We start from the raw sequence: 26,334 nt of genomic DNA, 5'->3' as shown, positions 1-26,334 counted from the left end.
AATTTTGAGATGATGTGAAATTCCAACACTCTGCTTAGACATGTCACACCCAAGATATACGATTATAGAAAAAACTGTGCTAACCAAAATAATTAATAATCAGGTGTAAAAACCAGAAGGATGAAATTACGTGGTACAAACACAAATACAAATAGAGAAAAGAGAAAATTGTGCCAACTAATACATATGCTCAGCAAGCAAGGCTGGTGTAAATATGACAGTATGAACAAAGTCCAATTAAATGTTGAATATTGAATGGACGCCTCAGGTAATGAAACTCAGGACGAACAACACCCAGGTGCACTTGACATTCGTGGACACCACCACTACATGGAAAGCAGTTTACCAGATTGCAGATAAAAGACAGTGATGTATAATAATCCAACAGAAAGTGAAACCAGGTGCACAGAGCCACAGTAGGGTTGTCCTCAGATTATGGAGACTCAGATCCGTGTCAAGCGACCGATCCGTTGGTCATAAACATGATAAAAGAAACCGGACCATAGCGTGATACCATTTAAAATGCAGGTTTAATAAGTATAAAATGTTACTCACAAATATCCGTGAATAGTAAGAAATGTAACAAACAAATGCCGATCGGCACAATAGGAGCCCTTCCTCCTTGCGTTGAACGTGGTGATGTCACTGCACGTCCGTCTCAGATGCGTTTTGTCATAAGTTTGACATTTTCGATGGGGATTTACTGCAGCCAGTTTTGGAACTACTCACCCAATGTAGATTCTACAATGGTAGCTTAGAAGAGAGACCTACACATTGCCTTATGAGAGGAAGATTGGGAATAACTGAACACAATCTTTGTAAAGAGTTCCATGTCAATATACAAGAAACAAACTACACAGCAGATGGTACTGCACACCATAATTGCTACTTAAAAATCTCACTTAAAAATTCCTGACACCTGCTGGAGATGTTCCAAAGATATGGGCACTTTAAACTATATTTGGTAGAATTGTCATTAGATCCAGCCCTTCTGATCCCAGATACACCGTCTGATTGAAAGCATCTCTGGCCATGACCTCCCTTTCCATCCAGTTCAATTTCTGCTACATCACACAACCATCCCACCCTCCATATATAAATTCTTCCTTACATTCCACTTAATTAATGCTGAAAAAGCAATCATAACAAAACCCCATATATCAAAAGATAAACAGTGTGGACTTTTGTTAAACTAACTAATACATACAAACACATTTTACGCTCCAGTACAATCTCAATTCATCCAACCCTGTGCACCTTCTCCATCCAACGATGTCAAATCCACTCCCAGATAACCTTGTCACTTTCCTAACCACATCACAATTCTTAATTTTTTATATATATACCTCCAGCAGCTTGAACACCCTCACGCTACCACCACAAAGTTACCCATATGTAACCAGTACCCTTTATCTCAGCTACCTGTATTAACCTACGAAATAATCTCCTACATAACACTGTAATGCAGTGGCAGCTGCTCCATTAGGGGTGCCTCCACCCTAATTCATGCGCCTGGTTCCTAATCTACATGCAGGGTGTGGGACGCATGGATTTCAATTGGGATTTTTTTTAAGCACTTGATTAGAACCTGAGGCTCTATTGGCTTAAGAATATAAAAGGTGGGCCCAGGGAGCAGAGCACTGCGCCCTGAGCCCACCCAGTTGTGTGACATTAGCTTATTAATATTCGCTAATATCTTCCTGCTTCTCCTCCCGGCCAATCAGGAAGTGGATCCTGAGGTCCAATTAGCCAAGAAGTCTTAGGACTCCCGGCCAATCGGGTCTTAGGACCCAGTTCTTGTTAGGCCCTAAGGTAAGGCCACTGATCGACACCTTCCTGTCCGTCTCCCACAGGGGGCTGTAGTACGAGTGAGGGGGCCAATTTTGTTTGTCGCCCCCCAAAATATTGAGCACCAGCCGCCACTGCTGTAATGCCTACTTTTATCTATACTGTATAGTCAGATTGTTCTTTATCACTGTACTTTCTAATTTAAAAAAAAAAATACTTGAAACAGTAAAAAAACTAGGCTAAATTTACCTAGGACCTTATTGTCAAGGTGGACTTAGGACATTTGTAGCTTTTTGTAGGCTGAAGATTAATGTTTAGTTAAATCTATTGAGTGTTGTGTTGTTATCAATAGTGCTTACAAATTTGATCAGATTTGTGTAGGGGGTGGAGGTGGGGGGATATAATACTATAGGTAGATTGAAGAGAAGCATGCTCTTGCTGGACTTTTTCCTATATAGAGCATAACATGTCCTTCTAAAAGACCACTATCATTTTAATCATTAGTGAAAAAAAAGTGTATAGCTGGCCACAGACAAATCAAAATTCAGGTGGTTTATAAGGGACCAGCCAGAATTCGATCTGTGTGTGTTCATCGTTGCGTGGCATAATTTGATTGTTCGATCAACTTCTGTTAAAGGGACATCCTGGAAAAAAATGTCTCTATCCGCAGCTGCAGTCAGGGCAGTGACCGTTTTAGGTAAAGTACCATCTTGTTTTTATTGTGCTGTCTAATATGTATTTGCATACCCCCCTTTTTTCTTCATTCTGTACCCCCTGTTGCTCTCTTTATTTCCTTTTAAAAATCAATAAAAAAAAATATTTAACCATAATATGTATTTGCAACAAAATATTGGTCAATTTTAGGTAATAATACATATCCAAGCATCATATTTTCACCTAAAACAGTTTGTTCCAAAACTTAAATTGTAATTTTGGCTTAAATTGTTATAGCTTGATGGGTCCAGATGATTGATAAGCTGTTCAGGAAGGTCAAACATGCTATTTATGCATCATGTTTATTCTAGCAAAATTCTGCCATCACAATCACTTCCCGTCCATGATTTATTTGACAGTTAAGCACAAACAGTTGTGTGCTTTAGTGCTATTAGGCACACCCTTGTTGTGTCCATTCTCACCATTACCTATAAATCTTGATTTGATTCAACCATACATCCTTATAGTTTTTGGTTGTTCAGTAATGTCTAATAGTCATCACAGAAGTGGATACATGATAACCTTTTAGAGAGATGGCTGAACTCCTTCAGATCTACTCTGGTGATAAATCACTCAATCCACCCCCTTAATATTATCAGTTCATGAAAAGAGCACTGCAGATCCCAAACTTTCCCAAGATGGTTTTTTTTAAACTTTTGATGATTTTTTTGCGGAACATCAGAGCAAAATATTATTTCTTAGGACTTCAGTAATCCAATCCATTCAGGGAGACCAATGAGAAAATAGAATTATTGTTTTTTTTTTTACCAGGTGCCACAGATACACAGCAAAGGCTCATGAAATCAATCAGGCAGAGGTTTCAACAAAAGGAAAATGGATAATTATTTTTGTTTTCATAGGATATAACATTATCATTGCAAATCATTTACATTTTCAGGTAATCTAATTATTTTTCCCTGCTTTATGGTTATTCCAGAAAATGTAAAGTCCTAAAAAGGCACACAACGTAAATTGCAAGTTGTGCTACATATTTAGGGTGTCAACAACAATGGTGACCTGTTTAATTTTATTATAATAAAATTTTGTTTTCTTTTTGGCTTAAAAATGATCATAGTGTCACCGTCAGTTGTAAATCACTGCAATGCACTGCTTATATAGTGAAGAGTTTGATTCAACAATTATTTAACAAATCTGGTTAAAAATGTGTCAATCCTGAATCTTGTGGCAAAGTTTACTGAAGTCAATGTGGGGAGAGTGAATCCTGGCTAATTTTGGCTAATTGTAAACCTAGTGTGAAAAAGGGCAAAAGGAGCTGGCTACTGCGATGGGGGCATTTAATTAAGCAAAACAAAAACTATACCTTGGGAACTGGTTCCTGTTAAAAAAGCAGCAATTCCTTTAAATCACATGCTTGATACCTTTACACTAAATGTGATGTTATGGAACAGTACAGTTTTCATGGGCATCGTCAGTGACACAAATTTCCCATCAGATATTTTGGATATGTATTTGATTTTTTTTTATTTTTTTTTACTTTTTAATTTAGCTTGTCATACATACAGCAGCAGCACCCCAGTTTGATTAATTTCAAAGTGAAATATGATTTTGCGTTAAGCAGTAAAAAATCACAAGCTGACTGATGGAAGTGGCATCCACAACAGAACCAAAAGCTACAGGAAAGCTACAGCCTTCAACTTCTTACAAACTGGTCAGCGGCACAATAGTATAGATTGTAAGAATTTTTTTTTTTTTCACACTACCACACTGCATTGTCTTAACAATTTAATAAAATGTAAAAACCACTACACCACATTCCCTGAACACACTCTCATGCCTGTAGCTCAAATTTTTAACAATTTATAAAAAATTTGGACATCGGGTATGTTTTTAGTAGAATTAGAGCAGCTTCAGGACAGCATATGAGCATTTGAATATGTAGCATAAACGACAAGGCAGGTTTTATCTTGAAATAGAAAATAGAGCTATATGTTCTATATAGTGCTATTTGAGAGATGATAGCGGCAAATATTGTACAGTAACTGGACAGCACTTGTTTAGGCCATAATTTAAGAGAAACAGAAGAAGTAGATTTCATTTTAAATTGGAAATGAAACTGTATTATTTGAGAGACAATAGCCTCAAATAATGTACAGTGGTTGGACAGTATGTGAGCAGCTTGATATATCATAAATAAGTAAATAGTTTACAAGAAGATGTAATACTATGAGGAGCGCCCCAGAGGATTTATTATTTTCAAAGGCACATTTACAAAGCCTATAAAGTGTGGGCACAACCGGTGGAGGGAGGACAAGGATTTTGAGAACACACAAACAGAGGTGGAGTATTGTGGAGAGATCGCTTCATTTACAATTCACACAACGGACTGGCATGTTGGTTTCACCATTTTTTCACCATTTTTTGATTTATATAAGGACACTATATGGATGGAATCTTATTGTTTTATCTATTTAAAGTGGAGGTTCACCCAAAAAATACATTTTTTAACAGTAGATTGGGCCTAATTACGGGAAGCAGAATCGGGTGTTTCGATTAAAATCAATGCAGTACTTACCTTTTTTGAGATAGATGTTCTCCCGCCGCTATCGGAAGCGGCGGGAGAACATCTATCTCAAAAAAGGTAAGTACTGCATTGATTTTAATCAAAACACCCGATTCTGCTTCCCGTAATTAGGCCCAATCTACTGTTAAAAAAATGTTTTCAGGTAAACTCCCGCTTTAAGGACACTCTATGAAAATTTGCATATTGCACATGTTTATATTAATGCACTTTATATCCCTGGTGGGATAGTTTTATATTTAATTCAGCGCTGCACTTATTTTGATATATCTTTGTTTATTCACATGTTTAGGAAGTGTGGTTAGTGCTGGCAGCTTCCCTGGATTAACATGGCAGCTTCCCTGGATTAACATAGAAGCTCACAAGGTTTTATATATGCATGTGAGCAGCTTGGTTAGATTGCAATTTGGGAGGGTATAATATCTAAGAGACAATAGCTAAAAATATTTTTGACTGGCAGAATAGAACTAGAGCACCTGAATAGGCTGCAAACTTTGAGGACATTTTAAAAAAAAAAATCCGCAACCACAGGTACAATCAGCCTGCCCATTAATTATTTCTGCTGAACTGACCAACATTGCAACCGTGTAATGGGGAAGGGAAGCCTTAGTTATGTGACTTGGCTTCCCTGATGCTCTAGATCAGGGATCTCCAAACTTTCTAAACCAAGGGACAGTTTACTGTCTTTTAGAGTGTATGGGGGGGGGGGGTGCAGACTACAGCCAGTGGTATTAGAAAATGCCCCAGCGTTAGTGGGAGAAAACAATGACTTGTGGTGGTGGTCAGTGGGAGTACCATCACTGGTAATAGTGGGACAAACAGTGTTTCATCATTCAAATCAGTGGAGAGAATAGTGCCCCATTGTTGGTTTCAGTGGAAGCCATAGCACTCGAAGGCTGGTGTCAGTGGGAGGCAAGGTGCATTTCGTCAACGAAAATTTTTTCGTCAACGGCATTTTTACAGTGATGAAAATTAAACAAAAAGTACACCACATTTTCGTCCACCGATGAAAAGTTTTCTTTGACGAAAATCAGATCTGATTTCGTTAACAAACTAAAACAGGATGAAAATGTGAGGCTGGGCCGTTTACCCTCGTGAACTAACTTCTGTTTTTTCACGGAGCTCTGCCTATTTTCGCAATCCGTTCAACAATAGCAAAAGACTAAAATAAGACTAAATCTAAAATGCCATTTTAGTCCTAAAACTAAGACTAAAACTAAATTGAAATTTGCTGCCAAAATTAACACTGGTGGGAGGAACAGTGCTCCATTGTTGGTGTCAGTGGGAGGAATTGTACCTCTTTGCTGGTGACAGTGGGTGGAAAAAGTGTCTCCTTGTTTGTGCCAGTGAGAGGAATAGTGCCTCATTGTTGGTATTATCAGTAGGAATAGTGGGAGGAATAATGCCCCAAGGGCCAGATAATGGCAAGTAAAGGGCTGTATTTTGGAAACCACTGTTCTGGACCATGGCATATATGGGCTATGCAGAAATCCATTCTTTGTGGTATTTACTGTCACAGCTTCTTGTATCTGTCTCTATATATCATGTACATCAGGAAAGTCTTTGTTATTAGAAGCAACTACCATTTACAAACAGTACCAAGATAAAAGTGCCAGCGTAAATGAATGTACTTTCAAGTTAGCAAATAACTGGTCAGAAAGGAGCAATGGCATTTCAGCTCTCTTGAACAAAACTGGATTTTACCTTCAATGGACTCACTAATCAAAACACTTTGGTTAAAGACTGTGATGGAAGCAAGTACTTGCTAACTCACAGACTTCATTCTAACTCCAGGGCAATATCCCAGTAAGCAGGTTTACCTTCACCACCCCGTTACTATTATGTTACACAGGAGTTGTGGAATGGGTGCATCAGAGATGTCGGTAGCAGAGTATTTTTTAACTAACTGAAGCTATTTATAGAGGTGATACTTTTTGAGTTGAGCAGGTTCGAAATAAGATCAGCAGAGAGCATCATAAAGGCTGCTGTGAAAAAGTCCTGAAATGTCAGAGAAGGCCAATCTTAGATGCTGGTGGTTGGGGCTTATTACTATTTAAAGTTAAGTCAAAGTCTGAAAGCTTGAAAATTAGCACTTTGATGCAGACATCAAGGAGAGATTTCACCACTAATGCTCCTGCGGAGCTTCAAAACTCCAATGGGAATAGTTCAAACAGGAAAGGACTACACCAGTTGTATACAGATGGGAAGGTTTCTTCTCTACCCAAGGCAGGCCTCATGAAGTTTAGAGTAAGTGGACACAAGGATGGAAGCACAGTCAATCTTAACGTCAAACCATAAAAATGATGTAGATCTAGAAATCTAGTACAAAACCTAAAGGAATGTACTGAAGTTGATTTGTAAAAACTGGAGAAAATAGAAGTTGTTGCCAACAGCAGCTAATTAAATTTCGTCTTTAATGTCAAGAAGAATGTTCACCATGGACAACAACTGCAATTTTATTATGTTCTTTCCTGCAGTTTTCCTGCATTGGCTGTCCTCTTAAGCCCACATGAAACATATGTTAATTCATGTCCGCCAGAAAGAAGGGACCAATTACAATGGAATACAACGCCTTTTAAAATAAAAGAAACTGTGATTTTCATTTTCTGTGAAATCCAAGATATTTGCATGTATTTTAAGTCCCTATGGACTGATCTGCATATTTTATCAAAAGCATTTTTATTAAATGAGCTTTATGGTGTTCATACTACATGCAGTGAGGAGCACTGAAAGTATGTAACTACTCGAATTCGAATGTGCAAGATTTTGCATCACTAATTCCAGCTGGCCCCACATACTACTGTAGTGTTTTTCTGGTTTCTATATAAACTATTACAAAACTATGTGAACACAATACCGTACAATTGATTCATTGGCAATAGCCACTAATCTGTTTGTTCAATTGCATAAGTAAGATGTACATAGCTGTACAATGAAGTCACAGGTTATAACTGCTAATCTATTTGTTCACAAAAGCAAAGATCTTGTCTGTACATGCACAACATCAAGTTGCAGTTTGGCTAGTGTTAATGGCTCTTAAGATGTACAGAGATGTTATAAGCCTTTTGTGCTAAACATGCAATTTTGTCAGGATTAAAAAGTCAATCAACCAGTCCATTGTGCGTAAAAAGCTCAGCAGACGCTATCAGCTGAATCGGCGATAAGAGTGGCTGAAAATCTTCAGGCAATACTGTAGCTTTCTTTACATGAGTGCAGAGATGACAGTGGTCTGTATTTCAAATAAACAAGAATAATCATAGGATACAGGCATGTATATTTATGTAACAGTTTGACAGGAAAAAGACGTTTAGTGGTCATTCTGTAACCTTGAGTCTGACTGCCATCTTCTGTTCATAAAGCAGTTTAAAGTATATGTCAAAAAAAAAAATCTCTGGAATAAGTGCACATTTCCTCATGTTTTTTTCCTATTGGAAAATACAGAAAAGCACCATTTAATCTACCATAAATCCTAACGTCCTCTTTGGACTGACTTTTCCTGCATTGAAATTCCAACAGCACTGTAAGCCCTCTCTGTCCACATGCACACATAGATTTTTTTCCCAGCAGCATTGACTCTCAAAAGCCTATCCACACACTATGTACAGTGAAAGGTCTCTTGGGAGACGTAGTTTTAGGGGTGCCTTCATCAGTAGGAACTGACTTCCCAGTAGCTGTCCCTGCAAGAATTTTAAACGCCTTGACTCCCAAGGGTCTGCCTGCACACTGTGGGTAGGAAATGGTTTCTCGAGAGATGTAGTTCTGGGGGTTTTCCTATACCAGTAGGAACTGATCTACCAGCAGTTGTCCTTGTGAGAATGTGTCTCCCAAGAGCCTGCCTGCACTACACATTCATAGTAGATGTAGTTCTAGGGACATACAGACACCAGGAGGAACTGACCTCCCTGTAGACATGTGCGGTTAATTTCGTTCCGAATTAATATTCGGACAAATTTTTCGTTATTCAGAAATTCAGATATGTCTGAATACCCTAATTACAATAAAAAATTTTTTACAGAATGCTCCGAATAACATAACGAAATTAGTACTGAAATTCAAATCAAATTTTACATGGAACTGCAGTCAAATTCTCACTACACATATTGCTGAAAACAAAGACTGTGGGCCAGATTCTCGTACAATTGCGGCGGCGCAACGTAACCCGTTTACGTTACACCGCCGCAAGATTTCAGTGTAAGTGCCTGATCCACAAAGCACTTACCTGTAAACTTGCGGCGGTGTATCGTAAACACGTCCGGCGCAAGCCCGCCCAATTCAAATGGGGCGTGTACCATTTAAATTAGGCGCGCTCCCGCGTCGGACGTTCTGCGCATGCTCCATTCGCAATTTTCCCGACGTGCTTTGGCGCGAAATTACGGCGGCGCAACGTGTTTGTGAATTGCGACGTGCGTAACGTACTTACGCTGGGAAAACAAAATTTCAAAATCGACATGGGAACGCCGGCCATACTTTAACATGGTGGAGTAATTTTACACCATGTTAATAGCACACCTAACTTTGCGACGGGAAAAAAAGACTTGCGCCGACGTAACGAACGCGCAAACCTTTGTGGATCGCCGTAACTGCTAATTTGCATACCCAACGCTGGAAAACGACACGAACTCCACCCAGCGCCGGCCGAAGTATTGCATCCTAGGATCCGACGGTGTAAGTCAATTACACCTGTCGGATCTTAGGGCTATCTATGCGGAAATGATTCTATGAATCAGCCCCATAGATACGACAAGAGATACGACGGTGTATCAGGAGATACGCCGTCGTATCTATTCTGTGAATCTGGCCCTGTGTGTGTTATTAGAGTACCATTTCGAAATAATGCTGTATTTGTTAATCCAAAGGTGATTTAAAGAGTCATTGTAAGCATTTGATGAAGATTGTTCTTTTGTTTGCTCAGTTTGCTGCATTCGATTTAAAAAAAACAATATAACATTTTCATTTTGACCGATTTGAAAATGTATCGATTTGATCGTTTTGAATCGAAAAAATTGGTAAATTCAAAGTAAATTTGAAAATTCCAAATACAAACTCCAAATACGAATTCCAAAAAGGAATTCTGAAAACGAACTGAATGAATCAACCAACTGAATTTAACTAAACAAAAAAACTAGATTAATGAATCAAAACTAAACTAAACAAATATTTTCATCATGTACATGTCTACCTCCCAGTGACTGTGCCTGCAAACCTGGTGATTATGTTACGGGGAGTAATAAAAGCTGTTTTTGCCATAGGTGCAAGGTAAAAATACAAAATATTAAAGGGACCTGCTCTAGAAGGGAGTGGGAGTTTATAAATCTGGGTAATGCATGGATGTACTGTACACTTAAGACCCCTTTTACACTGGAGCGTATTGCAGGCGCTATAGCGTTCAAAATAGCGCCTGCAATACGGCCTTAAAAATCTGTCCCCACTCACTCCAGTGGGAAAGCCCGAGAGGCTTTCCCACTGGAGCGGTGCGCTAGAAGGACGGTAAAAAAAGTCCTGCTAGCTGCATCTTTGGAGCGGAGAAGGAGCGGTTCTACCTCTTCGACAGAAGCCAGCCGAACAGCCAGCTTCTGTTCGACTGGCTGAATGTCAGCCAGTTTCTATTGAACCAGCCCATGCTGTTCGACATTCGGCCTATGCGTACTAGGCTTTAATGTATCCCTATTGTACACACAAAAATTGTTTATGCACAGGAATGTTATGCAGTGTGTGCATGTGATGTATGTACAGTATATCTGTAAAACTTTGTAAGTCTTGTATTGTTTTCCTACTATTTTAAGTCGTTTCTTTACATGGACAGCATTATTGTTTAATAAAGCACATTAATATACTACAGAGGTTTATGTATCCTTGCTTTTACTGCAAAGTGACCTAAAAGACACAAAGCAACACATACAGTATACAGTACATATATTGTACATTACATACTTCTCAAAGTGTTTGTTGTATTAACATTTGCTGGCTGCTAAGCAATCCCTGACTTTTTAATTTAAGTTCTCATTTATAGCACTCACGTTTTAGGGATGTATCGCCACTCGATTGCCGATATCATATCGTAAGATAATTTATATTCTTCTTTGCTGGCATTTTCCATATTGCTTGTAGGCATGTGAAGCCCACAAGCACTATCTTCTGGGACACGTTGCAGCTGAGCGACCAGCATGCACCACTCGTTCTCGTGCATGCGCAGTATGTACGGCTCGCAGCGCTGTACACTTCTGACGTTGCCATCACAACGGGCGTCGGCGTTGGAAGTGCCTGCCCCGTTGTAATGGCAACAAAGACAAACTAAACAGAGATACAATGAGACTGAGCCTTCCCGCATCACTTTCAGTTTTGAAGTAACGCGATTCCAGCCCTCAGCGCTACCCACTGACTCCTGGGAAATTATGACACACATCTCCCAGGAGCACAAGCGAGCACAGGCGCCGAGGGAAATGACGTCATGCGCCAGGGAGAGGAAGAGGCAGATTACAAGGCACTCCTTAGCAACAGCCAGAAGAGAGTAAGTAAAAAAAATTAAATGTTTCCAAATGTTGTTGCTTAGGTTTATTGCTGCTGAATACTGCAAAGTACATTTTATGGGTGGAACCCCGCTTTAAGGTAGGCTCAGACAAAATGATAGCTCTTTGTGTATTTTCAGTGCATAAAAGCATGTGTGATAGAAGAATTTTGTGCACATACTTGTACGAGGTTTATATGTGTCTGTGAGAGACTCTTGCTTGTGGCATAGCAATAAAAGCATATTTTAGAAGTAAAAGGAAGCCTGGGTTTTGTTTAACCATGCCCCTAAAGTTCTTCCTACTGTTAACTGTTTGGCCACACCCACTTTTCACCACTGCACGGTGCATGTGCTGTTTTACTAGTCTCCCTTGGGTGTCCAAAGGTGCCTCAACCTTTTTACTATCCAGGCAAAACCCTGGCACTCCTGGCTGCCATAAATTAACCACACCCACTTTTCACCACGCTGTGCTACATGCGCCACAGGTTACTCTCCTTAAAGCGTCCCTCCTTCTCATGTTCTAAAGTTCAGAGGTATGGTTGCCTTAGAAAACCACTAGCATTCTATAAAAAATGGCTACGGTTAAAGTGACTCTGTCAAGGGTTCAACAAAATTAGAAAGGCATTGCCCTGTGAAGAAAGCAGATTTATATTCCCTGTCTGGTCAAGATGTTTACTAAAACTTTATTTTATAGTATAGCTCCCAGCTTCGATCCAACTCCTCGCTTTTGGGTGTGTGAATTAGTGTGTGCCCCGCTGGCTGGTTTCTCCCACTAACCTTTACATTACTATTGTGTCCTGCAGTGACCAAAGATTGATCGGCAGGAGGAACCACAGAAGCCAGCACAAAGGTGTCAAATCAGCACTCACGCCAGTGGTGACTGGTGCTCAATTTTCAGCCCCCCAGCCAGCCAGTAAACCTCCCTGATCAATTGGGTCTCAGCACCTGCTTCCTGATTGGGCAGGAGGAGTAACAGGAAGAAATTAGCGAATCTTAGTTCTGCTCTGCTCCCTGAGCCCACCCTTTTTTGAAGCCAATTTGAGGCCAATTAGAGCCTCCGCCCCTAATCATGTGCTTCAAAAGGAAAAAAAAGCATTGGAATCCTCCATGCGTCCGGCTCCCTGCATGTAGATTATTCGCAATCTCAATAAGCGTTTATTGATTGGTTTGCGCAAAATTTATAGCGTCTACCAAATAGGGGATAGTTTTATTGCATTTTTTTTCTAGTAATGGCGGCGATCATCGATTTTTATCGTGACTGCGACATTATGGCGGACACATCGGACACTTTTGACACTATTTTGGGACCATTGTCATTTTTACAGCGAACAGTGCTAGAAAAATGCACTGGTTACTGAAAAAATTACACTGGCAGTGAAGGGGTTAACCTGGAGGGGACTCTGTAGGGGTTAAGTATGCCCTAAGGGAGTGTTCTCACTGTGGGGGGCGTGACTGGGCGCGTGACGTCACTGATCGTTGTTCCCTATGACAGGGAACAGACGATCAGTGTCAGTCTCACTAGGAAGCACGGGGAGAGGTTTGTTTACACTTACCTCTCCCCGTTCTTTCTCTTTGTGACGATCGGGTCCATGGTTCCTGCAGGGACGGTCACGGAGCTGAGGACCGGGTCGCGAGCTGCGCGACCCATAGCTGGGCACTTAAAGGGGACGTACATGTACGCCCTTGTGCCCAACCGTGCCATTCTGCAGATGTATATCTGCGTGCGGCGGTCCTCAAGCGGTTAAAGGAACCTTTTTAGAAAATATAAAACAACCTTTACAATCCCTTTAATGTCTTTTAGTCAGCATGAAAATATTCTCTGATTAATAAAGCTGGAACTAGGATTTTCAAGTGTTCATCAATGGCAACTATGGCCCAGATTAACGTAGGAGATACGACGGCGTATCTCCAGATATGCCGTCGTATCTCTGAGTCTGAGGCATCATATCTTGGAGCCTGATTCAAAGAAACAGATACGCCAGAATTTTTCTAAGATACGACCAGCGTAAGTCGCCTACACCGTCGTATCTTAACTGCATATTTACGCTGGCCGCTAGGGGCGTGTACGCTGATTTACGCCTAGAATATGTAAATCAGCTAGATACGCCAATTCACAAACCTACGTCCGGCCGTCGCATTACAGATACGCCGTTTACGTTAGGCTTTTTCCGGCGTAAAGATACCCCTGCTATATGAGGCGCAGCCAATGTTAAGTATGGACGTCGGGCCAGCGTCAAATTTTCCGTCGATTACGTTGTTTGCATAAGTCATTCGCGAATAGGGCTGTGCGTCATTTATGTTCACGTCGAAAGCATTGGCTTTTTGCGGGTTAATTTGGAGCATGCGCACTGGGATACTTTCACGGACGGCGTTTCCCCCTTTCGTAAAAAGCGTAATTTACGTGGGGTCACAATACATTACCATAAAACACGCCCACATGTTCCATATTTGAATTAGGCGGGATTACGCAGGCCTATTTACGCTACGCCGCCGCAACTTTGCTTTGAGAATACTGCACTTGCCTGTCAAAGTTGCGGAGGCGTAGCGTAAATAGGATACGTTACACCCGCTCACAAATACGCACTCCCTACGTGAATCTGGGCCTATATTTCTCTAAGCACAGGTTGTCTTCAGGGCCCACTTACACCTGTGTGTCTAAAAGACATTTTATGTGTTTTCAACATATGTTGTTACATGCTTTGCATTTTATGCATTTTTTTTTTCTGAATGCCTCTTTTGTCTCCATCATGAGTTTTTTTTAATAGCAAAAGATGTTCTAATCTTTTATATGCTAAACAAATTTATAGAAGACTCCATCCATCCCTGAGCAGAAATGCTCTGCCAAAAACTACATTACAATGGCAATGTTAGGATTTTCTAAAACTTCACTGTTCTTCTATGCCGTGATGTGAAGAACTAGATTGATATTGGACCTGAGCTGTGGACTCCCTGCAGTGAGACTGTGCGTTTTGCCTGAAGGAAGCACAGAAGTGTGAAGGGACCCTAAAGGAACAATTTTCCATGTGAGGCTGTGTTTACTTCAAACGCCTAGTCAAGAATAAGGGAACTAATATACAAATCTACGAAATCTTCTGAGATGCCTAATATAAACTAGGGTGAAAATGACTCCTAGTAATAGTATTAGTGTATGCATGTTTGGTCCAGCTATGACTATATGCTATAAATTATAGTGCCATATATAAACCAATAGGTATATTATGCCCTTCATTTTTTATGAATTGTTTTGCATTTCTCTGTTGGCATCTTCTGCCCTGTAGAGGACAGTTCAGGACAACAGGTGCCTGTAGAATGTGTGCTTTCATGAGAACAATAGCTGCTCCCCCCCTCCATCCCACATGCACTGCTAATCCCTCTATGCTACAAAGAACAGGGCACATGGAAGGGCTCTGTCACCGAGAGAAGTGTCTCTATTATCTTGTCCTGGCTGTCTGCAGCTTATCGGCCGTGTAATCACTGTTCATCTTTAATGGAAGCTCATGCAGAGCATCTCACCTTGAACACAGCCATGCACTGCTACTTTACTCTTCTATGGATGCTAAAAATATGTTCCTAATACATGAGCTTCTCTTTTAGCAAAATCCCACATTTGGGCTACGGAGGCCAACATTTGAAAAGAACACTCATAGTTAACATATTTAGAATGAAAAACAAAAAATAATTTTTATATATATATATATATATATATAATTGTATATATTTAAAAAATATTTATGTTGGACCTTTTTTAACATTCTAACTCTAAATATGTTAAGTACAAAGTAGCATAAGTGTTATTTTAAAACTGTGTGTGTGTGTGTGTGTGTGTGCGTGTGTAGATATATGTAGATGCCATATATGTGTTTTTTTTTCTATACATGCCTATTTATGTTCTATTTGTGCTTTTCACCTTTTAATATATATATATGTATTATATATTTCTATATATATCTATAGATATATATCTATCTATATAGATATATATCTATATCTATAGATATGTATGTATATATATATATATATATATATATATATATATATATATATATATATATATATATTCATTCATTTAAAATAAGTAAAAATTGTATATAAACATTTATGCTAAACACACCACAGTGTTATTTTGATATAAGTAATATACCAATTAAGAATTTTAAAATAATCAAAGTTGTGATATAATTATCATATTATTTATGAGCTAATTTTTTTACAAATATTTTGGTATTTACACATAGGGAAGGAAAGGGTTCAAAAAATGAAAAAGTTAAATGCAAAGCTTGAGATGTTAGACAAAGCAATGCAACACAATGAAGAAAAAAATGGAGCGCCATTTTTCCATATGTGCAAGATGTCGAGGACACCGTGCAAGAGCTGTAAACATGTTGTACAGTTTGCTCAGAACTAACAGATAAATAATTGAAAATGAATGCTACAAATAATGTTTTGTCGAAATACAGATTAGATATTACAAACATCTGCTTCCAGTCTCCAACATGGGCTGTTTCATTGCACAAAAATAAAGAGATTTTGGAATAAATTGGAGTTGGGGAGTAGTTTCCTGTTTGGACGTAGTATTATATTTATATTTTAGAATAAACTTATATTACTTTAAAGTCTGCTAGGATATTGCAGCATATCATCAAATGATATTGTTTATTTGCTGGCAGTGAAGGAAATCTTAAAAAGATGGGCCAGCTCCAGGTCCCTTAGCATCCTGGTTTTACAGAGTTCTTTAAAAATTTGGCAGAGCATTATAACTGCTCTTTCATAAAGGCAAAACATTTTAATAGTTCCTTCTTTAAAAAAAAAAACTGGCATTATATTTTAATGCTTTCAACAATATATTTTATATATATATATATATATATATATATATATATATATATATATATATATATATATATATATATATATATATATATATATATATATATATATTTAGATATATATATATATATATATTTAGATATATAGATATCTATATATTAATATACACATACATACACACACACACAGTATATATTTACAATTTTATTTTTGGTCTTTTTTTGTCAGCAGTCATTTGGCAAAGCTAAATAACACGTTTAATATGGGATTAAGTGTCCATCTTTTTACACATATCTAAAATATATTATTATGTTAAAAATATATACTGTATATACAGTATTTAGCATAACTACATATAAAATGTGCCATCAAATGGAAAATCTGCAGGTATATTTAGAAAAATATATTTTCCCACTGAAGCACATAAATTGTAATAAATATATATATATGTACGTACGTATATATATGTACGTATACATATATAAACACACACACATTTGCTATGGACATTCTTGTATTATTCATATATACTGTGGGTATTCTGTACATGCATGCATGAAGAATCATTTATAAATGGGCACATTATGTATTTTACAAACAATTAAAAATTGCTTTTATAGCACATATGTTTAATGCATTGACAGAGTATCTATTATCTATATAATATAGGTCAACCAATCCATTTATTGGGGCATGTACCTTTTTGTGAATTTCCTACATTCGCACATTGTCCTCTTTGACCTTGGGACAAGCTATGCAATGAGATTTCAGCAATTCAATGACATAGGTTTCCAACTTTCCATTTCCTAAACCTATAGTCCCCCCTGCCCCCACCTATGGTCATAATTAGAAACCATTTTATTGACTTTCCAGACATTGTCATAGACATTTCAGCTCACCATTGGTTGGGATGGCGATTCACTGGTTTTACTCTTCACTGATCACCTTCTCCTCAGATATACAGTTTTTCTAGATATGTTTTATTTGACGATATTGTTACTTTTACGCTTATTCTGTTCTGAATGTCTCCCTCTTGCTTGCCCTCAGGATAAAGCTAGTCATACCTCCCATTTTACTTTCTTCTGTCCCCTCCTGTTGATATAATTTCCCATTTCTTCTCTTCTGCAATTTGCCCTCAGTTTTTTGCCTCTAGTAAATGTCACTTCACTGATGACTTCCCTGCATCCCTAGAGAGACCACATGAATGTCCATTTAATTGAAATAAAAGTAAGAAACTGTTCAAATATGATCAAGTGGCTGGGCTTGCAAGAAATTTGTTTTTTTTCCTTAATCCTTTATTTTTTATTTTTTAATAAATCTTTCCATCATTCATGTCCTGTCCCCGTCATTTGCTAAATTAACCTTAAATACTGCAGCCACAAAGAGAGCTGGTTAGAAGACACATTTAGTCTGTCCCTTGTCTGAATGGCCCAGTGGGTCCCATGCTGGGAGGGCACATAGACTAATGTAGACATGCTGGAGCATTACACATGCATTAAACATACACAGGGAGAACAGAGGAGCAGAGGGGGATCGGGAGGGAGCTCAGAAACTAAAGGGGGATAATTGAGTAGATATTTGTATAAAAAAGGTCACCTTTTACATGCATCTTGACAGATAGAAAGATAGATTAGGCGGATACAAAATCTCATTATACACCTAGAGATAGATAGATAGATAGATAGATAGATAGATAGATAGATAGATAGATAGATAGATAGATAGATAGACCTGAATGTGTAGATGGATAGGGGAATGGTTAGGACATACATACAGACAGCCATACATAGACAACTAGACAGAATTATCATAATCTCTTAATAAACCTACAGAAAAGGAAAAATGTAAGACAGTCAGATAGATAGATAGATAGATAGATAGATAGATAGATAGATAGATAGATAGATAGATAGATAGATAGATAGACTGAATGAGTAGATGAATATAAGGGTAGTTAGAAGGACGTACAAACAAGCATAGACAGCTAAACAACATTTTTATATCTTTATAAACCTACAGAAAAGAAGAAGGTAGATAGATAGATAGATAGATAGATAGATAGATAGATAGATAGATAGATAGATAGATGGATAGACAGACCTGAATGTCTAGATGGATAGAAGAATGGTTAGAAGGACACACATACAGACAGCCATACATAGACAACTAGACAGAATTGTCATAATCTCTTAATAAACCTACAGAAAAGGAAAAATGAAAGACAGATAGATAGATAGATAGATAGATAGATAGATAGATAGATAGATAGATAGATAGATAGATAGACCTGAATAAGTAATTAGTAGATGGATAGAAGGATAGTTAGAGAATGTACAAACAAGCATTGACAGCTAAACAACAGTTTCATATCTTTATAAATCTACAGAAAAGAAGAAGATAGGTAGATAGATAGATAGATAGATAGATAGATAGATAGATAGATAGATAGATAGATAGATAGATAGATAGATAGATTTGAATGCGTAAGTGGATAGAAGGATGGTTAGAAGGACATACACACAGACAGCCATACATAGACAACTAGTTAGAATTATCATTCTTTTTAAATAAACCTACAGAAAAGAAGATAAAGATAGATAGATAGATAGATAGATAGATAGATAGATAGATAGATAGATAGATAGATAGATAGATAGATAGATAGATAGATAGACTGGAATGAGTAGATGGATAGAAGGATAGTTAGAAGGTCATACAAACAGGCTTAGACAGCTAGACACATTTTTCATATCTTTATAAACCTACAGAAAAGAATATAGATAGATAGATAGATAGATAGATAGATAGATAGATAGATAGATAGATAGATAGATAGATAGATAGATATTGTAAGCTCTCTCTCTCCTACTAACCCAGTTTTGTTTACATTTTATTAAAACTCTACTGTCTCCCTTTATTTTGAGAAGCTCTGCCCAAACTATTGGTGCCATGTAAATCCTGTAAAATGTAAAATATATAAATTGATAGATAGGCTGAACTATAGATAGGGAAATAAGTAGATTGATAAAAACAGATAGGTAGGCTAATGAAACGTTAAAATAATTTCGATGAAAATTCCTAGGTACGTATAGCGGTAGTACACATGGAAGACCCATATGTTTAAGTGAATGTAGCCAGCCATAAAGCACAAACCGGACTCTCTCCTATGGGAGGAATAAAGCGGTAGAGGCTCATTGAATTCATCAGGAGCTGTCCACAGTGCTGCAATAAATTCTCGCTGATTAATTCTCCGCCACTTGAAGGAGCACATTGTCAAAGCCTCAACGTGTTGCTTTTGTTGGAAGTAAAAATCTCCTTCGAGGATACATTCAGTGATAAAAATCAGGTCCTGCAGCTGCTAACCCGATCCTACCAGTTTAATCCCTCTTAATATTACTGTTCAGATCACTATCTATCCTGCACACATTCACACTGATTACTTCTTCCATGCACCCTGGTTCTATGTTGCTTTGGCTCACTAAATGAACCCAGCTAATCCCAGACAGCCTCAACAAATAGCTGCATAAAGATGACATGCACATGTTTCTTTAAAGCTTTATTGAGTCTGCAGGACATAAGAATGTATAGTGTATAAGCTCTACTGAATACACACATCTACATTCAGCTGGCAGCTAGCTGCAAGGACATCATGCATTCAAGCACACACACACCAAGCCCTGTAGAATGCTGCTTTCCTAGAGAGCAGTGTCTTACCTCCTGAATCTGCCTCTAAGATGTGTGGCAGGCGTCCAGTCAAACAGGGTATCCAAAGTTTAAAACTTCATAAAGCAAATGGGACAGGCATGCTAAAAGGATTTGGGGGTCTCATTGGCTTCAGGTTGCAAAAAAATAAGGAAAAAAGTAGGTTTTTCTAGAGTCTTTCTTCTTCCCATGAATAAACTGTGCGCCGTTCTGATACCACTCCCACACCCCACCCAAAGTACTGTAGATAGTGAGTGGGCTAAAGCTGCAGGAGCCCCCCCCCCCCCCCCCTCCAGCAAATGGAATGAAACATTAATGACACATCAGTGTGTCCCTGCACTATACACCTCCCTCCCTATGCATGTGTCTGTACCCCTCCCTCTGCAGCCTTGCTATGTACCTCTCCCTTCTCATTTCAGGTCCACATCCCTGTCATTCTAATTGAATGCAAATAGCTCCAGAGCAACAGAGTGGGAATGCATGTTACATAGATGTCTATACTGTATATCCAATATATAGATTATAGACAGCTGTCTGGTATTTAAAAGGTTAATCCTAGAAAGGTCATGCATGCTACACAGATCCCATTCTATATAATCAAAGTAAAGATTATATATACAGTCATATTGTTCTGAGTTATCTGGCATTGAAAGGTTAATTCAATCTTATTCATCATTCCTTCCAGGAAATGATATAAATAATTGATTTTGTAACCAGATTTTAATTTCTCGACAGCTTTGAATACTCCCGAGACAAGTAAAATAGGCAGTGTGAGCATGTGCCCATGTGTGTGTGTGCATATGAATATACATAAATGGCTCGCTCGCTTTCCTGCTCTCCACCCTTTCTTTAGTATTTTCCACTCAGTTTAATATAAACAATGCCTACACACATACTGCAATAGAAAAGCGGTTAGATTAACTGACATAAGGGTGGCCTTACATTATATACATATAGTCTCGCTTGAGAAAATTTGGAATATGCTTCATGGAATAACTCTAAAGTTTAAAGAATATATTATAGTATGATATACAGTATGAGATGAAAGAAAAATCCTGGATCGCCGCACTCCACAAAAAACGATGTCTTTATTCAAAACATGAAAAAAAAAAAAAAATTCAAATGGAAAAAACAGCCAAAATTCATGCAGTCAACCAAGAAGTGGATTAGGAAAAAAGAGCTGACATGTTTCGCATCCTGTGATGCTTACTCGTAGCTGAATATGTGCCTATAATGTCCGTGCTCGATACATGTACAGGTATGTAGTATTAGGTATGTAAAGCAAATTCTATGGGCAGATCACTTACAAGATGTAAGACTTACAAGATATATAATGTACAGTATATACATTTCTTGTAACTGCACATTGTATCTGCAGCTCTCTCTGCAGGATGTATTGCTACAAATAGATGAACGCAGTCTCCGGTGATGCCACTTCTTGTGCTATGCTTTAAATACATATTTAAAATTATTTGTAATACTATTATTTTAAATATTTTTTATGTATTTTTTTTCACAGGAAATATGTATTTTTGATACGTATTTAAAATAATTTTTAATACTTTTATTTTTAATATTTTTTGGGTATTTTTAATACATATTTAAAATAATTTTTAATACTTTTATTTTTAATATTTTTTTTGTATTTTTAATACATATTTAAAATAATTTTTAATACTTTTATTTTTAATATTTTTTTGGTATTTTTAATACATATTTAAAATAATTTTTAATAATTTTATTTTTTATATTTTTTATGTATTTTTAATACATATTTAAAATTATTTTCAATTTGAGAAAGAGTAGGGATGGCAAAAAAAAAAAATATATATATTTTTTTTTTAAAGCTCAATTAAGGAATACACTAGACCAATTTTAACTAAGATGGGGCACTAGGCAAATGTCACCAGGTCTAAAAACCTGCATCATCATTCTAGATCTACATTCCCAAGTACAGTTACAGCCATAATCCATAAACTTGAATTATTGTCTTTTTACCAGTGCAATGTTACCAGCGGTTGAGTGGTTCCATATTAACAGAAACAGTTGTGCCATAGTCAAATCTATGACAGCAGTATAAATGATATCCATTGGTAACCTATGGAACTAAATTATATTATACAATTGCAATTACATTTTAAAAACAATATACCTACCGGTACATACACAAAGTATTTGTCAATTTACATTGAGGGTGGAGTGGTGTAAACCCAACCCTGGTTTTGGATTAGCTGCCCAAGTTGTCAATCAGAAGCTGGGTGCTTGATCACACCACTCCACCTCTGCTGTCATTTAATGTAATATTAGATAAACAGGGGGGCAGATGGTACTGGAGGAAGCACCTGGTTGCCACCAATGAAATTTACAGCAAAATCTGAGGTTAGATGTGAAGTATAGGAAGCACAGAGGCCCTGTGGACCTGGGGGCCCAGGTCAATGGTCCAATTTCAACCCTGGCAGGAAAGTGTGCATGTTTCTATCTACAGACAGAACACAATGATTGTAAATTCAGACTGGTTACCTTAAGAGCGTGTTTACGACTGGAAAAAGACAACACTTTAAATCTTATATTGATTTATTCTTCATTACTGATCAAGCTAAAATTAGATATTAGATCAATTAACAGACTAATGCACAAATCCAATCCAATGAATTTACAATGTCAAACAGGCATGCCTATCTCACATAATCATTATGTTTTTCGCAATGGAGGAAGAAGGGGTGGAGCAGGGCTCAAGTCCTGCGGGAACGCGTGGGAACGGAGTTCCTACACTTTTTTCACAGCAGGAACGCAGTTCCCTTTGCAGGACTAGAGCAGCCGAGCCGCCCGAGCCAATCCTTCACTAAGCGGCGATGCCCAGCTCGAGTCACTGTCAGGGGCAGGCGAACCTTAGAAATCCTTTATGTTACTGGCCGCTTCCTGTATATGGATTCATCGGGTAGTGTGCGGGTATTCCATCACTTCCTCGATCGAGGAATAGTGTGCGGACAATACCCGATGATTCCATATACAGGAAGCGGCCAGTAGCATAAAAGATTACTAAGGTACAGTGAATCGGAAAAAAAAAAAACATGCCGTTTAGTAATTATGCATATGAGCGTATAATTTCTTTTTTTTGGTGGGGGAGTGGATCTTGGGTGGGAGTTCCCACACTTTTTACACCAGGACTTGACTCCTGGAGTGGAGCATGTGGCAAGTCTACTGCTGGCTTATCTTGGGTTAACAAAAAAGCAATTTGACAAGGTTTCTAGCTTATCCTTGTCCCTTTGAGAAAGATTATCTGAAAATGTCCACATATGGATGTCCACACCTTTTAAAATCCATGGGAACCTCAAAATTCATGCTGTGTATATGTGATTTCTTATGAATACATTTGTGTGGAGACACACTTTTTTCTGATTAACACCATGGTAGCATGCATTTGGGCATCTCTGCTCTTGCTACTATCTCATAGAACCCCCCCCCCCTCCAATACATCTGAAGCTGACCCAGGCCATGCATTTTTTTTTGTCCTCTTCATGGGACCTAATGAGATGTGATGTACAAGCAGCTCCCATTACCTTACTGGGAAAAAGTTGCAGCCTTCCATCTTGTTGCTCCCCAGGTGAAGGCCCATTTCTGGACCTCAAGTAAGGCTCATTTGGCTGGCAACGGTCTGTGCCTGGGGTGAAACCTTGGCTTTTTGACTACAAACTTCTGTTTGTTGCCTTTAGGTCTCTTATTTTATCTTGCTGTTATCTGCCTTGTTGTTCTCTATGTAAGTTAACATTTCCATTTGCTTCTCTTTTAGGTAGATCCTGCCCATTGTGCTGCCCAATAATTCATTTTCCTGTTATGCTTCCCTGTGTTTAGGGGTCATGGTTTCCAGAATACTTCCTGTGTTCTAGAGTCATTTTGGGGGTAGGCCAAGTGGGTGGACACCTCTGTGTTGGCCCGCACATGCACAGAAGATGTCCATGTTACTCTCCTGAGCATGTGTCTTCATTTTCTAGGTTGTTGCCATAGACTCCCCTCAAACACATATGCTCAGTGATGGCCCATCCACAGCGCTCACCACACAGTGATATCACCCGTCAAGTAGGCCATTTAATCTTTCTAAGTATCCCTGAATGACAGGGATCTTTAATGATAGCAGCATATCCCTTTGTCCTGAGGTTCCTCTTGTGGATATTTTGCACCTGTGCAGGTTAGTACCTGGCGGGAGCTACTGACTTTGACACTGGCATTTTAATCTTGGAATGTCAGTCTCTCTTAACCACTTAAAGTGTTTTTGCTCGCAAAGCAAGTTGTTCAAGATTAGTTAAAGGAATTTTCTTCCACCTTGCACAGGGACCATTTATCCCGGTAAAGTGTAGTTTAGATCACTCCAGAGAGGTACACTCTGACAGTCCCTGTCAGGAGCTCATGGAAGAACTGGAAATGAAGTCAATGGGGCAGATCAACATACATCTGCGTGAGCGCAGCGTATGTGAGATACGCTACGCCGCTGTAACTTACTTTGCTTTTCTTTGAATCCTGAAAGAATTTGCGCCGTAAGTTAAATGAAGCGCGTCCTGCGTCCGTCAAAACTCCCAGGGTGCATTGCTCCAAATGACGTCGCAAGGATGTCATTGTTTTCGACGTGAACGTAAATGGCGTCCAGCCCCATTCACGGACGACTTACGCAAACAACGTAAAATTTTCAAAATTATACATGGGAACGACGGCCATACTTAACATTGAGTACGCCACCAGATAGCAGCTTTAACTATACACCGGAAAAAGACAAACGGAAACTACATAAAAGAATGCAACGGCCGCTCGTACGTTCGTGGATCGTCGGAAATAGCTAATTTGCATACTCGACGTGGAAAACGGCTAAAACGCCACCCAGCGGCTGCCGGAAAATTGCATCTTAGGCTTCTTTCACACTATGGATTGTATGTCCATTTTATAATATCCGTATTACACCTATTAACGGACGTTTATTAACGGATTTAATAACGGATACATACGGATAAATATTTTACCATTCTTCCTTTATTGAAAACGGATAATGTTTATCCGTATATATCCGTATACATCCGTTATATCATTCCTTTCTAACGTCCGTTAATAAAAACCATTTCACCCTTTCTTGAAGTCCAGCTCCAGAAGTCTTTACTGAGCATGCTCAGTAAAATTAACGTCCGTTAACATAACGGACATTTACGGAGACATTTACTAACGTCTGTGCACCATAGACTTCAATGTTAAAATATAACGGACGTTAATATATCCGTTACTTGCAACGGACAAAAAATGGACAAAAAATAGTGCAAGACCCGTCACATATTCCGTTATAACTAACGTACGTACGTTATAACGGACTATTACGGATCTTTACGGAACATAAAAAAATCCCATAGACTTTAATGATATTTTAAAAAAGGAAGTATAACTTCCGTTTTTTAACATTATCTGACGGATTTTAATACGGATTATTAAAACGGATTTATTTTGTAGTGTGAAAAGGGCCTTAGATCTTGTTTGGTGGATACCAAAACAAAGATACGACGCACAAAATTTGAAATTACGCCGGCGTAATTTCTTTGTTGTGGATCTACCCCAATGTATACAAAAGTAGTCAGCAAAGAGCTTCTTTTCAGAAAGCAAATATGCTTCTGAGTCTTTTGGGGACTGTGCCCACCCATGTCTTATGGGTGCCTCTTTACTCCTCTTTCAACATGTCTGGGCAACCACCGTCTCGTACTCTCCTCAAAAGCTCCTCAAGCCACACCTGAAAATTCATTCATATTTCAAGTTTCTGATTGTGCTGAAATGACAAGTTCTCTAAAACTTATGTCAAAACTTTATTATCTAAAGGGGTGGGTACTTCCAGTCCCAGCAGACAACAATTTTCTAGAGATGGCCACGTCTAGAAATATTAGGGTAGAGGGGTGTTTTTCAAAGTGAATGCTAAATAACATATGGAGACATGGATGGATGGAAGAGTTTGCTTTGAATAATAAAAAGGAATTAAATAGTGTTTTAAATTTTCAGGAGCTCAGATACAGTTAGGTTCTGATTTAAGAGGGTGCCGTATCTTAGACATCAGGGAAGGTATCTTTGACCTACATGTTTTGAACTTGCTTGCCAGTCTGTATTTAATCACTCTCAGTCCTGTTCATTAAAGTGACACTAAAGGCTCCCATTTTATTAAAAACAACAAACATGTTATACTTGCCTGCTCAGTGAAATTTATTTTTGCACAGAGCAGCCCTGTTCCTCCTCTTCTAGG

The 26,334-nt window shown here is 38.3% G+C and overlaps 1 protein-coding gene across 3 annotated transcripts in view; it reads right to left on the bottom strand.

Annotated features, from left to right (window-relative positions):
- The window catches only part of ISLR2 (immunoglobulin superfamily containing leucine rich repeat 2), a 52,244-nt gene that overhangs the window by 8,438 nt on the left and 17,472 nt on the right, over positions 1-26,334 (bottom strand). Inside the window, exon 1 of one of the 3 annotated variants that reach the window (XM_040343010.1) lies at positions 20,088-20,295. The exons of 1 other annotated variant lie outside the window; for it this stretch is intronic. The gene's annotated coding sequence lies outside the window, so the exon portion shown is untranslated. Of the gene's footprint in view, positions 1-17,272; positions 17,540-20,087; positions 20,296-26,334 lie in introns of those variants that run through there. One more of the 3 variants, XM_040343011.1, reaches the window with a different exon arrangement.

Source organism: Rana temporaria, chromosome 3 (genome assembly GCF_905171775.1).
Source record: "Rana temporaria chromosome 3, aRanTem1.1, whole genome shotgun sequence".
Taxonomy (NCBI): domain Eukaryota; kingdom Metazoa; phylum Chordata; class Amphibia; order Anura; family Ranidae; genus Rana; species Rana temporaria.
The sequence above is the reverse complement of the archived record's forward strand: the minus strand, read 5'-3'. Positions and strand labels throughout refer to the sequence as shown.